We start from the raw sequence: 15,697 nt of genomic DNA on the forward strand, positions 1-15,697 counted from the left end.
ACACATTTACAACCTACACTACGTTTCATGGGAATTAACAAGGCTAAAATTTGATCTCAGCATTGAGGATATCTGAATGCCTTTCCAGTCTAGAAACGCTTTGGAAAATCAAAGCCAGATGAGAAAGGAGGCAAATGGAACATGGCAGTACAGAAAATCACTATATGATTTGGATTATGAACTCTGCTTGTTCCTGTGAAAGCGACAAAAACAAGTCAATAGCTGTTTAGGAGATGCTGAAATTCTGGAAAGATCCTTCCCTGTGCAGTTGTTCGGAGGGTGTGTCTTCCAGTTTGGAATTTGCTCCATCTGAAACTGTCATTCTCAGCCCTGTGGGCGATACCTTGCTTCTAGCCAGTACACATGTCCTTACAAGTGAAGAATCTGAACAAGCTGCCCACTGGAAATGCAAATTCAGCCTCGGGGATGGTGTTGTCCCAGCTTCTACAGTGTATGCTGCACAGGGAAGATGTACCACGCTTGCAAGAGGTGATCCACACCGCAGGAAACCATGGGCTGCTGGGTGGCGGAGACAGTCTCCAATGAGAGGAGGGTCAATCAACTAAAAAGCTGTAAAGAAACAGGAGTGGTTTTAGGACTGTAAGTCGGATGGCATGCTCATCCAGCTCTGTGCAGAGAGCACAGGTTCTAACAGGTGCAGGAATGGAAGCAATTTCAGACATGAAACTTTATGCAAAAGGTATTGCAGAAATGGAAACCGCACCTGAGCAGTAAATGTCCAGCTATTACTGGAGGCATATGGACAGGGAGCTGAATGCTCCTCTCCCAGAACGCCTGGTATCCGCACAGATCCTCTTTGGCCTTGTGCACTCCTGCAGTAGTCAGCTCAGTAATGCTGCAAGAGATGGCACTGAATTTTCAAGCCTTCATTTACAGCAATAAATTTCAGACACTGCTGTGAAAAGTTAAGGAATATCATAGAATCATAGAACCACAGAATGATTGGGCTGGAAGAGACCTTGAAGACCCTCCAGTTCCCACCCCCTGCCACAGGCAGGGACACCTCCCACCAGCCCAGGCTGCTCCCAGCCCCGTCCAGCCTGGCCTTGAGCACTGCCAGGGATGGGGCACCCACAGCTGCTCTGGGCAGCCTCTGCCAGCACCTCGCTGCCCTCATGGTGAAGAACTTCTTACTCATATCTGATGTAAATCTACCCTCCTTTAATTTAAAACCATTCCCCCCCTGCCCTATCGCTACAGGCCCTTGTAAAGGTCCCTCTCCAGCTTTCTTGTTGGCCCCTTTACGTACTGGAAGGCCGATGTAAGGTCTCCCTGGAGCTGCCTCTTCTCCGGTTGAACAACCCCAACTCTCTCAGCCTGTTTTCATAGGAATATCTAGTGAAATACCCTGAAATTGAAGACTCATAGATCCGCAACCATTTTTACATTTTGATGTGAACGTTCAAGCCTGGCATCGCTCTTTTGACATAGACCACCACAGATCTGCAGTTAAATTACCATGCTTTTCCAAGAGAGACCGTCCTTTGTCTCTGCTGTCCTCAGACAGCTGCCTTTGTTACCTGAAATTTCATCAAAGATGACATTCCTCTGGAGTCAGATCCTTCTGCTTCATCTTCTCCCCACCATCAAGCAAGCCCCTGCCAGGTGGAGGATATGCTTTTTCCCAGCATAACGGACTTCATACAGCAATGACACATGCATGCTGCAATATGGAAACATCTCTTTCAGTGCCTGCACTCCAAGGGCACCGATTCACCTTAATGACCCTGATTTGCCTCATGGGGAACCTCCTCACCCCCTGATTCCCACTCATGGGCCTATGACCCTATTTAAGCTCAGCCTGGAGGAGTTAACTCTGGGTCGTGCTGGAAGAGTATTGATTTTGGTCTCAGCGGCAGATGTGTCTGTGCCCTACTGATCCTGATCTGCAGAATGGATTGCTTTCTTGTCACTCTAGACTGGACAGGCAATCACTGGGTGATCTGGTTGTGATTTGTGGATGGATTTCTTAGCTTTACTTTGGTCCTGCTTCACTGCTGTGACCTTGTGTGGTACTAGGACTCTGATTCCTTGTGGCTACAAGCTCTGGTTTTGCTCGGCTTGCCTTGTTAAGGTACCAGAGGAGACTTTTAGCAAGCAAGATGACCAAGGGGTGTGCTGAGCAGCTAAACTTCTGCCAGGGAAGCAGTGGGGTAGGGGACCTGCCACCGCTAGCTGGGCTTGGGTGGCAGGTGTTCTGTAGCCCAGCCTGGTGAGCTTCCACTGGCCCCTGCTGGCTTCTGCAGCAAAGTGTGCACCAGAGACCCGACGTGAGTCATGGCTATGCTGCTCTGCTCTATCTCCCTCCGTGCCTGGCACTGTATCTTAAGACATATTTCAAAGATCTTAATTTAAACTGGTTTTGTTTGCTTTTCTTATTTTCCTACAAAAAGCAAACACGACGGCAGAAGTAATTAAAAAGGCCTGAGCCTTAAATATCCACGTCCTCATGCCTTGTGTTTTTTGTATCCAGGAACTTAGATCTACGGCCCAGTTGTGCATGTCACTGCAACACTTATATTTTACAAGCTGCCAGGGCCTCTGTGGAGTCAAAATAATTTTAATGGTACGCTGTTAAAGCATTTTCAAGAGTGCAGTAATTTTTTTAATTAATGCAGTAGCTGTTTGAATGCTGTTTAGAACTAAAATTTCATAACTTTAAGTTTGCCTTACAAAATGAATATTTTTATACTTAATTTACCAGCTGAAAGAAAACTGAAATGGCTCTTGGATTTTGTCAGAAGTTCTTGTGAATGTAAAATTTATGTCTGCCAGCTCTCACTTAGCTTGTCTATCCTCATCTTGTTTGATTTTCTTTAGCTGTGTTTTCCACTAAGTCTCCTTCCAGAAAAACAAGTTATTGCAAGCCTTCTCTGGTACATAAACTAAGTAAATGCTGTTGCATTCAAAAGTTCCACGTAAAGATGGTATATTAATAAAAGTTATTTTGTATGCCAACCACCTCGCTTACACTGGGCTTGTCTCTCAGTACTTCACCTCTCAGTGGCTGTTGGAACTACAAATGCTTCTGATGACATGATTGTTAGCCTTTTTCCTGGTCTCTAAAGAACTGAAAGAACCACAGTTCTAACACAACCACCAATAATTGTATCGAACTGGTGTCAGCAACACCATAACACGAGGAAACACCTCCGAACTGAGCAGTGCCTGCCCTGTAAGGCTGATAATGAGGGTGCAGTGAAGTGCAAGTACCACGAGGCGGTATAGCCCCAAGGTCACAGCTCGGGGGCTGACAGAATTCATTTTGACAAAACCCTTGTATTTAACTTGGTGAAGCTGAGATGAATTTGCTCTTCCACTGTTAGAGCTGTCAGTGTTTGTGTATCAGAGTTACCACTTTTGAGAATGTTCTATTGACTCTGGAGTGCAGAAAAAAGAACTGTTATGTTTATGTCGGGAAGATGTTTAAGGGCCCATGTAATTAAACAGTGTTAAGGGGGCTATTAGACTGAAAGGTGGCTTCCAAGGGTTGAAGAATGATCAAACAGAGGAAACATGACATGAATACTGAGTCTAGCATGCTATGTGCAGGGATAAAACATAGCAGATGCCAAACTTCTCGTTTACACCTGCCTTTGGTATCAGATTTGAAAATGGCCTGGTTTTAAAGGTAAGTCTTCTGAAAGTCTGGAAAACCACAGACCAGTAAATTGATGCCTTTGCCAGGCAAATCAGTAGGAAAAAAGTACAAAGGCTAGAGTCAGCAAACACAGGGCTACACCTAGAATATCAGGGAAGGGTTGACACAGCTTTTGCTGGTGAAAGCCATGGCTCAGGACCTGCTAGGATGCCTGCTAGGATCCCAAGTGGCAGGGACACGCTGGCTCCGTGGAGGAAATCAACAGTGTCCACCACCAAAGAGTCCTTTAAGAAAGGAGAGGAGAAATTACTCATGCAGAAGAATAAAAAGTTAGAAACAGAAGGCAGGACATTTCTCTTGCTGGAGAGAGGTGGCCTGGGTCCCACAGAGCTGCTTTGGGACCTGTGCTCTGACATGAAGGGCATCAGGAAGGTGTGAACTTCCATCTCAAAGAGCTGTTAACGTACAGAGAGGAAAGAGTTCTCCTTGTCCTCTGAAACACTCCACCTGCAGCCTAAGTATGGCACAGCATGTATCAAACAAGTCTCCCATCAGCGACCTTTTGATCATATCTAATAATACCAATATGTGATTACAGCAAGGGATAACTGTGGGGAACAACTTCAGGCACAAGGCAGCGGTCACTTCCAGGTGCCAGCAAAACGCTCTCGTGTATAAGCAGTCGCTCAGGTGGAACGAACTGGATACGCATGAGCAGCGCAGGGCTAGGGATACAGATTTTGGATTCGGTGTTGCCCTGTCTCTGACTATCCCTAAGAGCAAGCTCTGAGGGCCGTGACAAGAGGCTGCTGTGTCGGGCTTGGCCTCCAGGTGGAGCTGTGGATCTGCCTGGGCGCACCGAGCAGCCAGCGGGGGCTGCGGCCGCTGCCCCGTCGGATTTGGGAATCCTTACGCGAGAGAACAGCCGGTGTGGGATGAACCTCCGAGTGGCTCCTCGATGTTTCATGCATAGGTACTGCTGCCTTACCACGTATATAAACCCCTCCTGGCTAAAAGATACACGGGGAAAAACCCGACTCCCTAATTAGACTGCCTTAAGAGCACTGCAATTACATTTTATTGTGCTACATTTACTGTGGTGACCTGGGGCAGAAAAGAGGGAGGGAAGGGATGGACTGGGATACACCTGTGTCTCATACACACTCCACAGCTCGCCAGTAGCCAGCTGACTCACCTGCATTACCACACCGAGGGTTTCCCTGCCAAAGGGGTCCCTGCGCTGGGTCCCAGGCTGTGGGGGCAGATGTGCAGCAGAAAACGGGTCCATCCCATCCTCAGGGGCATCAGCAGACCTTCCTGGACAAGAACGAAGCACAGAAAGAGGGCATGAGATGTCTGGTTTTGGTTATAAGCCCTACAATGGTTTGATGACAGAAAAGATAACTGGTCCTGGACAAAGAAGCTGAAACAATACTACAGCCACCTGCTTGCTTGAAGTTGTTAGTGAAGCACTTCCAAAAAGAAATACCAACATTCCTAGCAAAGCTACATTATTATTAAAGGAAAAAACCTGGACCAAAAATGCTAAATCCTGGACAAAACAAGAAATGGATACAGCCACCCCAGCCCATTCTGTCGTAAGTGCAAGAGGCTACTTCTGCCATTGTTGTAAAGAGGAATATTTCCTTTCTTTCAGCTTTCAGATTAATGAGGTTCTGGATTGCAAAGAGACAAAACATTGTATCCCATTGAACACTGCAATCAGGTATATAGGGCTGAGCTCTTATCTGCTGGATCTGACAGCACCTAAAATGATTGAGACAGGAGGCGTGCCAGCACTGGATCACCTGCAGGAAGTATAGATATTTTATTTTATTTTTTTATCCTGTTGCTCTTCTTGCTAAATGGACAGAAAATAAAATCTTTATGTGAAAGACAGGGAGTGATACTGGGACTAGTGCGACAAGAGGATTCTGTTGAGAGGACTTCTCCTAGAATTAGACCCTCACCATCTGTTAGACGCTGTTTTCACCATGGCCATTGAATGGCACATCTCATTCATAAATGTCTCACCAGTTATGATGCTTATGGATAATCTGACTATTGTCAAGACCAGGCCTACGTGCCTGAAGCCAACACAGCAAAACACTACGAGCACAAACTCCAAAACAGACTTGACAATACAATGGAGCACTTGTGTTCGAAAGAGAAGGCTCAGTCACCCAGGCAGCACCCTGCTGTTTCCTGGTGGTTTGTGTATACATTCAGCAACTCGTTGCTGCAGGTTACTTTCAATGTAGTATCATAAATTATTCTGTTTCGCATAAAATAAAATATGAGTGCTTCTTTGTTACCAAGTTCTGAAAATCACACAGGCATCAGTTTATTCTTTTCCTGTTTGAAGCAATTCTCAAGAACACAATTTAAGTCCATGTTTGGACACTTAATCTCATTGTGTGTGATGTCAGTGATAGGAATACATCTTCATTCTTTTTTTTCTGCTACAACAGTATAAGCAATTTCCCTAGAAAAAAAATTGTGCAATGCCTGTTAATAGTAGCAAGCTGTCTCTATGTAACACCTCTCACTTGGGAATATGAATAAATCTGGTAGGAAACATCATCACTAGTGAGAAAAGTATTAATATTAAAAACATAAGGAATGGTGAAATCCACAGACAAGGCTTTTTTGAAACAATGATGTGGGTTTGGATACCTACTTTCAGATTCAAATATATCTGGCTTACAAAAAGAAGCAAAGATGCACTCTGAAAATCATGCTTTCAAGCTTTCTGCAAATCCAAAGGCATTTGCAGCCAACAACTGGACCGTGAAACACACCACCAGGAAATTTTGCCACTGCTGTCAAGGGACACGAGATCAAGCCCAGAGCAAGCACCTGTGATTTAAAATCCCTTTGGTGTCTGACACTGAGCAGGCAGCCTCTCACAGCATTGCACTAAAGGACTGTTTACACTGAGAGGCATGCATTGGAGGCAATTAAAAAAAAAACAGGGGATATGTCTCTAAAGCTCAGTTGTCATTTGAAGATGGAAGGCAAAGAGATTCATAAAGGGCTTTACTGCCGTAACTGGAAGGAAAACTTCTGTATTTTTCCTTTGTTGTTCAGGAATGATTTAGCCTGAGTTTTATTTCTGTACAGGAGTTCTGGGTAAGAAATCAGACATTCAGAAAAGCCACAGAAGGTCTTTTAAGCTGAAACTCTATTTTTTGCAGGCTGTAGCTGAAGGAAGAAAGGCTGTTGAGTCTTACTAAGCTTTGCCACTTCAGTACTTCCAGCCAAGTTATTTAATGACCTCGCTGAACTCCTCTAGCAATGACAAGCAGGTGAAAACACAGCATTTCCAGCACTGGGGACATCACTCCAACAGAGGCTGCCTGCGGCCAGAGCACACCCATCGCCCCCAGCAGCCCTGATGGGCCTCACCTAGAGCCTCCCCAGAAACACCCTCACCCACGGGCCCAGAAGCTCATTTAAGGTCAGGCTTTGGCATTTATAGTCTTTTTGAACTCTGGTGGAGGAGTGTTTGTCTCCGATTCAGTCTCAGCTTTGCCTGGCCATGGACTGCGTTGATCCAGACCCTGGACCTGTCACTTGACTTTCTGATCTGATCTTGGACATGCCTAACTGCCACGAACTGGCCTGGCAACGTGGGCTCGTGGTTGACCCTGGCTGTGATCTCTGGGGTGCCCAGGCAGCGAGGTCCCTGCGCTGCCGGGGGTTGTGGTGCTTGGCTCCCCGTCTCTTGGGGAGCAGCTGGTCCTTGCTGGGCCCTGACACCCACCTGCTCTCAACTTGCTATGAACTTGAGCACTGACTCCTTGTAGTGTTTTCTGGTTGCTATCTCAAGATCCAAAACATTATGTTGATATTAGTTAGAAATAAATCTAGATCTATTTAAATGTAGGTACTCAAGTAACAGCAGGGGAGACGTTTTGCTTTGCAATCTGTGTTTAAATAAAGATGATTTCAAATGGATTCTGTGAATTTATTTCTGGAGTAAGTAATATACTCAGTTGGTAACTTCCTGTAACATCCCCTTCTTGCTGGTGTCTGTTCATAATGCTTCACCTCAGGCTTTTTGAAGTAAAATATTCCCATGGATCGAATGCTTAAATGATTAATTAAATGATTAATTAAATTAATTAATTTATTTAAATATTTAAAGAATTATTTAAAATAATTAATTAAATTATCAAATGCTTATTATGTTCACCTGTTTCATATCTTCTGAAACAGAGCTATTAAACCTCTGAATTCCAAAGAGTGGTGAACTATGCACATGAGAAAATAATTTGATGTTGTAAAAATGGCAGAGGTGGTGGGACACCTAGACACTTGGGGCTTGTACTATATCACATACCAGAAGAAAATCTTGGTTGTGTTCTTCACTTAAGCAGTCTTGTTAAGGCATGTGAGATGGGGGGAGGGGGAAATAGCAGATTATGCAAGTTGGAAGTGTGATAGGGAAGCTGGTGACTCCAGTGAGGTGAATAAGCCCCTTGCAATCCCCAGCAATGTATTAGGTCAAGCCATTCCAAACAGAAATAAATCATGCAAATCCTACATTAGAAGTGTGACCTGTATCACCTCCTGGCAGGAAATCTGGCTTTCTGCTAGTGCCTATACCTGGCATTACTATGAAAAGAAAAACAGCTTGCATTGAGAATGGGTGTGTCACCTGTAGCTGAATTTCCTGGCTCTAAGGTGTGGAGCAAAGCCCTAATCCAACTCAAATTCTTTGTTCTGTGTCAGTTTATTTGTTTGAAATGCGATGAGGGTGAAATATACTGTTTGAATCTTCCCAGGGGATTAAAAGGTATATTTATTTCAGAAAGGAAGAAAGCAAGCCTCTTCTTTTTTTCTGCGGCGTTACAAATTCTGTTTCCATTTCAAAAGGTTAAAGTGCTTAAAATGTTAATGATAAGCTCATACCTGTAATTTGCATCTTTTTGAGCAAAACAGACAGAATGAAGGTGATATTTCTTTCAAAGGTCTTCTAGATCCATACTTCAAAGTATACATGGTAACTCACAGATCTACTTTTGCAACAAGAAAACCCTGTTTCCCTTGCATTGTCTGGGGTCTGCTCTTGTGCCTTTTGCCTTAGAACTGTTCCAATACTTTATTCAATCACATAACCCAATGGCAATCCTTTCCTCCTGTTTTCTAACGTGTATATAATCTTTCATAAAATAAAAGTGTTAATTGCTCAGTTCTCAAGGCCGTAAACTAACTTCCCTTCATGCTGTCTACTTCAGCATGTTTCTTTTTCTGAATCTCTAGAACAGAGTCACAGTAACTCAAACACATCTCCTGGGAAACAGGCAGTTTCAGTCTATGTGGCTATGTAATTCTAGAGAGAAGTCCAGCACAAAGAAATAAAAAATCTTCTGAGATAATTAATTTGCTCCGGGATGACCGTTGAGGATTACAGCCTCACCTTTGAGATTCTTAAGGAAGATACTGAAATTGCCTTTATTGTTCTCACAGATAACCAGCAACTTTGACAGCAGTTACAGACCTGAAAATCAGGCTGCTTATTTAAGTATCCACACTCAGATCCAGGGGTACAACCTTGAATATCAAAGGCCATGCTGTTACCCTGCAGAATGTTAACATCACATCACATACCAGACAACGCTAGCTAGAAAACATGCACATCTATGTTTTCTTCTCACAAAGTGGTTTCATTATCCTTGGGGTGAGCCTCACGACAAAATTTCTGTGTTCAAACACCCACACGGGAACAGGAGCTTCAGATCCAGATTCCGATCTCAGCTTTGTGATCTGGGCCTTCTCTTTGCTGCTTTCGACAAAAGCGAGTAGCTGCTGGTTGTGCAAGAGTGCTGCAGGGTGAGGAAAGGCTCCTCTGATTTCTAAGAGCTGCAGCTCAGTGATGGGGTGGTGGGCAGAGCACCTCAGGTCTGTCACCCCGGCTACTCCTTGTGCACAAGCTTGGCTTCAGACGAGTAGCCTGTTATTCTAGATACTCTTCAAAAATAGGAAAACGGGGTGCTTGCTGGTGCTGGAGTCTTTCGACCTGCCATTAGCCCTGCACCAATGGCTCTAAGACTCCATCTGGTAAGACTGCAAGTGCTGCTGGAAACTCTGTATAGGCACTCTCTGCCACTCCTGACGTTTGCAAGTGTGTGCTGTCTGCTGGGTTTATGCTGAGAGAGAGATCAAATGCGTCCACTTGCTGATCCTCTTACAGGAACAGATGAATATTCTGAACCCACTAACGAGCTAGGCCAGGAACTTTGGCTGAATGGTGGTGAAATGCTGCCTGCTCGGAGCAGAAGCATTCTCACTTAACAGAAATGTTAAAATGCTGAGCCGCCCTGCTACCACACAAGAGGGACCACCACTGCTCGCACGAAATGACAGCATCCTCCTTGCGTGCCACTCGTGCAGAAGTGACTTACACAGGGCTCCCAGGATGACACTGCAACGCAATGAGATTGCAACACGATGTGGGTATGATTTTTCGCCTTGCTGGAACTCGTTACCAAGTTCCTGCCTCCAAGTAAAAGAATGAGATGAAAATAGCCTTTGGATGTCCCCACAATGAATGATTAATTTTTAAACGAATGATGGCCGGTACATGCGCTTGAGGATGAGGCCCTGAAAAGCAGCAAAGATGCAATATATGGCCATTGCCTTTTGCAGATTGACAGCAAGGGGAGACATACTCACAGTTAGAAAGACACAAGGAATGTCAGTGAGTGACTCACCTTAGGCAGCAATGCTCTTCTGCCTGCAGCCTGCTTGTTTTCCGTTTATACCATAGCAGTCACATGCAACACGGTGCCCTAGCTGTAATGCTATAGTTGTGATAGTAGCTGTAAACTAGAAACAGTAACAGTATGGTCTGACTGCTCCCTGAGCAGCGCCAAGTACCTGATACCCTCACTGGCTGCTGTGGAGGTTAAGGCATTCCGCGTATTATTAGAGACAGCCAACACTTCCTTACACCAATATGTGCTAGCAGCACACCTCATTGCTGCTACCAGGAAGAGCCAACGTAGTTGAACATCCCACAAAATGGAGAAGAGATGTATATGTTAGTAAGGTGTTTAATAAAGACAGCTTTCATTCTGTGCTAAAAATGTCATTATGTCTTATTGTGTCACGTAAATTAATTTGATGGCACCTTTAAGGCTTTAAAGCAATTGTTGCTAATCCTTCAGATATTATCTGCCAGCTAATACAGCACGCCTGACGCTTCATACAGTGGATTACAGTAAATTATTTTCTAGGCTGTGTTGTTACAACTAAGGATGTTGTTAGAGACATACAGCTTTGGGGTAGCCAGCCTAAGAAGTTACTGTGCCTTCCTCAGCCCTGGCCTCTTGTTCCTACCTCTGCAGTGCAGCTTGCACATCGTCTCCTCAGATATTTCACTACTGCTATTATGGAGTCAGAGTATAAAATGGGACCCCCTCAAAAAAAATTAAAAAGTATCACCCTTAAAAAAAAAATGACAGGCATTGAAGTGAAACAAATTTGTCTGCAACAATGAGCACTTCAGAAATCTCAGCCCATTCCTATTCCCAGACCCCACAGTCAGTCCCAAAAGTCCTCCACTGAAATTCTCATTTGACTGCACATTGATGAGAAACACTACTCCTTTCTGGAGTAATCTGTCCAAACCATAGTAAGACAGCCCAATAACTGTTGATGATTAGGAAATATCTTTGACTGAGAGAAGAAATAAGGAGAGATCAATAAGGAGGGACTCCAAGGAATTCACCATGGTGCAACACAACTGGCCTTAATGTTCTGCCTAAATAGTAAAATGTGATTTTTAGTATCGTCAGAAGGGAAGCAATTCATTCATGGTTTGAACTTGTGCCACTTGGTTTACACTTCTTACTGTCAACAAATCTTGTAAGTACTCAAAAAATGTGTACGAAACCCAAATTTGTTTGCTCTTATGCCTTCTGCTACAGACACATGCTTTTAATCTGAAATTTGTTTTGGTAAACGATTACCATAATGTTTGGCATTTCCTTTCAGACTGGGTTGTGAAAAAAGCAGGACATGCACTGGCTTATACAGAATTACAAGCATTCTTTCGGAATGCACTATGGTGAGTTTAAGACACGACACACAGTTTTTAATTAGTAACTTCATAAACAAGTATCACAAAACACTAATGAAAAAAGTACATGACAGAAAGTACTACTGTGCTACAAAGTGTTGGACTGGATCTTATTGCCTATCATGGCAGGAGTGTTTACGCCAGAGCAACAAAGAATATACATCAGCTTTTTCATTCTGAATATATATTCTAGCAGACAGTGTTCCAAAAATCGATGATAAACTGAGCTCTATCTTGAAACTGGGCATGAAAGACTAAAAATTTCAATGAGGCTGCACAAATATACTCCACAACTAATTTTCTCCCTTCCTGTTCAATTCCATACCTTGAAAATCAAGCCTTATTACTTAAAGATTATAATAAAAAGGTATGAGTTCAAATGTAATCTGTAGTTGTTCCACTTCCCACACTTCTATAGCATACTTCAAAAACTCGTGCGAAAGGTGAACAGTGACGTACAAGTCAACAAGTGCACATCCTGCTCATTTTGCAACTTCAACTGGAAGGAAATTTTCAAACTCTGGTTTAGTAACCATTCCCCGATCAAAACCACTGTTACATCTCCCTCACTAAAGGGCAAACCAAATCCACATAACTAATAAACGCACAGTGGTTTACAACTAACCAGCACTTGTATGGAATGAGATAAAGCACCTGAGCCCCTGTCACTGCTCCTGGCATACAAAACTGGGCAATTTTATGATCTGCAATACTTTCCAAAGTGACTTTCATTTCACAGTGAAAAGTGTTTTAAAACTCCAGAAACAGTTCTGAGAGGTGCAGTGTGAGTACAGGACCTTTGCAGTGCCGTGTCTGTAATTGCAAGCTTTCACCAAAGATGGCTCCAAGTTAACACAACTGTATGTAAGTGCTGGACAGTCAAACGCTATGAATATGGCACTTGGCAATTACTCTTTAAGGTAATATTGCCCAAAAAACTGTTTACGTCCCACCTGTGTTAGCTTGCTAGGCCTGCCATGCTCACAGAGTCACTCTGGAAATGCTCATCACACTCCACCTGCGATCGGTACCAAATCTGCAGCCAACACAAAAGCAACAATGAAGCTCATGTGCAGTAGGAGGAGTGTTAAAGCAGCCATGTTATTGTGCTGTGAGGTCTTCTAAGACTCAAGGTGGGACATAAGGTTCAAACTCTGAATGCCATACCTTGCCAAACTAACCGTAACCACCGAACTGCTTTGCCAGGATTCATGAATCACCCATCAGTACAGGTGGCACTGAGTCATGGGGTCAGGTTCTGGCAAAAACCTGACTACAGTCTTTGTAGTGGTGCTCCTTGCGGGTCTGAGAAATACCACTCCACTGTGACCACACCAAAACAATGAAGTTATTAGCATAAATCATACCAGGGGCAACTGTGGCTGCAGCACCCTGAACGCTAGAGTTCAAGATCCTGAAAGGAGGGGGCAAGGCAACAAAACAGGATCACAGCTGTCGGGTTCAGGAGAACAGACTTCAGGCTCCTCAGGGATCTGCTCAGAAGAATCCCATGGGAGACTACCCTGGAGAGCAGAGGGGTTCAGGAGCACTGGTTGATCTTCAGGTATCGCCTCCCTGCCAAGCTCAAGAGCAGTCCACCCCACCAAGCAGGAAATCAAGCAAAGGCAGCAGGAGGCCTGCGTGGATGAACAAGGAGCTCCTGACAAAACTCCAACATAAAAAGAAAGGATACAGGGGGTGCAAAGACTCCATCCCTAATGATATTCAAAACCCAGCTTGACAAGGTCCTGAGGCACCTACTGTAGCTGACCCTACTTTGAAGAGGCAGAAGGTGCATGCATGTGCACGTACGTGTTTTTAGGAGGGTGGACTGGGTGTCTCCAGAGGGCTCTTCCAACCTCATTCTCTCATGTCTTTCTGTGAAACTCTGATTCTCCACCTGGTTCGAGAAGAGGCAATAGTAAGTATCTGGTTAGATCATACCTGCAGTGCTATTGAACATCAGTATTTCCAACCCAGAGCATTCATGCAATGGTTTGTCGAGGAGGTTGTCTGCAATAGGGAGTGAGAAATCTCTGAAGTCAGACATGGGACATTTGAATCCAAATAAATCTGAAAGATAGCTTTGGGGGATACAGGGAAGCAAAGATCTTTTTCCAAAGCAAAATGAAGCCTACAGGCAGCGTAAGGGCTATATTTTCAAGGTGACAGGCAGTGAACCTCAAAGTAGCACAGTTTTGTTCACATCCACTTCAGAGAAAGGGAAAACATTTTTAGTTGTGGTGACAGATCTGATGCTAATACCAGAAAAAAGTACTGGGGAACTTCTTGCTCTCAGGGCTGTGTTACAAATCAGACTGTGAATGGTGAGCTTACAGTGTTGCTCTGTTTATTCCCTACCAGCTCTGAGGAATACTTAGTCTCTAAGGTTTGCTCCATCAGACCTCCTGGGTGGTGGGAAAGTCAGAGCTGCTTTTGGACCATCTCAAGGATTCCTAGGAAGGACACAGTAAGCATGAAGAAGAAGAAAAAAAAGATGTCTCAAAGGCATCTCAAATCCTTTAAGATCAGCAAATCCTTAGTGGATTTGGTGGAACAGAACTTTGCTGAATGCCTCAAGTAGAACAGTAAAACGAGAATACAGGAGGCCAATCTTATCAGGAGATAACTTTTTAAGTCTCATAAAAGCCAGAAAGTAGATGCAAACATAAAATCTAATGAATCGGGAGAGTCCTAGGTCTCTTGCATTTCTCATTTACTATCTGAAAGCCTATGAGAAAATCTTCTGGAGGACATCCTACTACCCAAGCAGTTTTTGTCCTCCAGCACTGCAGAAATCATGGAGATTTTGCAGAAGTGACCCATTTTTTTTTCTGAAGAATATGTGTGACTGACAGAACGAACCTTAAGAAAGACTGTCAGCCAGCGCGCAGTCAAGCATGCCACTTCCGAAATGAAAATGATGCCAGATATGCAGGAATCAAAGCTTATAATGACTCTTAACAATTCCCAAGCTCTTCAGCGGTCACGTTTAAGAAGAATGGGGAAGGGCTATTGTTTTGTGTGTGTGGTTTAACGTTCGGCTCAGTGACTACCCCCAGTACGTGCCTTACACTCTTAACAGATGGTTTCCTGGTTAACTGTACTAGGACTGTATACCTCAACAGGCTGGACTTAAGAAACAGGCATTGGCAGACATTCCGGGAAAAAAGTGCTGGGGAAAATCAAACTCCTTGCTGAAGGTTTATATCCCTGATCTACATTAATGATTTCAAGCATTTGGGTTTGGCATTGGCTACTAATGGTCTGTGTCAACACAGCTGTTTATGCTAAATTGAAGTGGGTAAATTCCCGTATTCTAATTATGTTACTTCTTAGAAGAGTAAATTAGGTCTGCGCTGGAAGTAAGAGAAATGGTGATACATATCAGTAATTTTCACATCTTTCATTGAATCCCAATGACAAATACTTTTCCTACAATAAACAGGAGAAGATGCCTTTTATTCAAAGAGAATCCAAGCCCAGGAAGGACAACACTGAAGCATAATACTGAAGAGAGGGTAGGGTGGGAGCAGCAGAGGGAAATCAGGGCTTTTAGAAGTTCAGGACACACCTTAGGAATTCCAAAAGGTACAAACCCACTTGTAATTCTAACCATGACAGTTCAAGATAGTTCAGATCTTGGCTGACGGTGGTTTCGTAAACATCAGACCCACAGTCACAGTGTACACAGATCAGTCACACAGAGATAGGATCTACCTCAGGTTAAGAAAATCCATGTGGGTAGGAAGTGTTTGGGTCACATTACAAATAACTGCTTTCAACTGTCAAGTCACTTGCTTTTGAAGAGTTAAAGATTAGCTTCATCACTTTCCCCAAAGCACGTGGGTGAATTGTAAATGCCCTAGAAGCTTAAGGTGTGAGGAGACATGATTCAGTGTGTAACTACCAAGATGGCTAGACATAGATTTACACTGCTGAACGATGGTCTTTCTAATTTCAAGTTCACAAAATCTGAGAAATGT

This window comes from Falco naumanni, chromosome 1, assembly GCF_017639655.2.
Source record: "Falco naumanni isolate bFalNau1 chromosome 1, bFalNau1.pat, whole genome shotgun sequence".
Lineage (NCBI taxonomy): Eukaryota > Metazoa > Chordata > Aves > Falconiformes > Falconidae > Falco > Falco naumanni.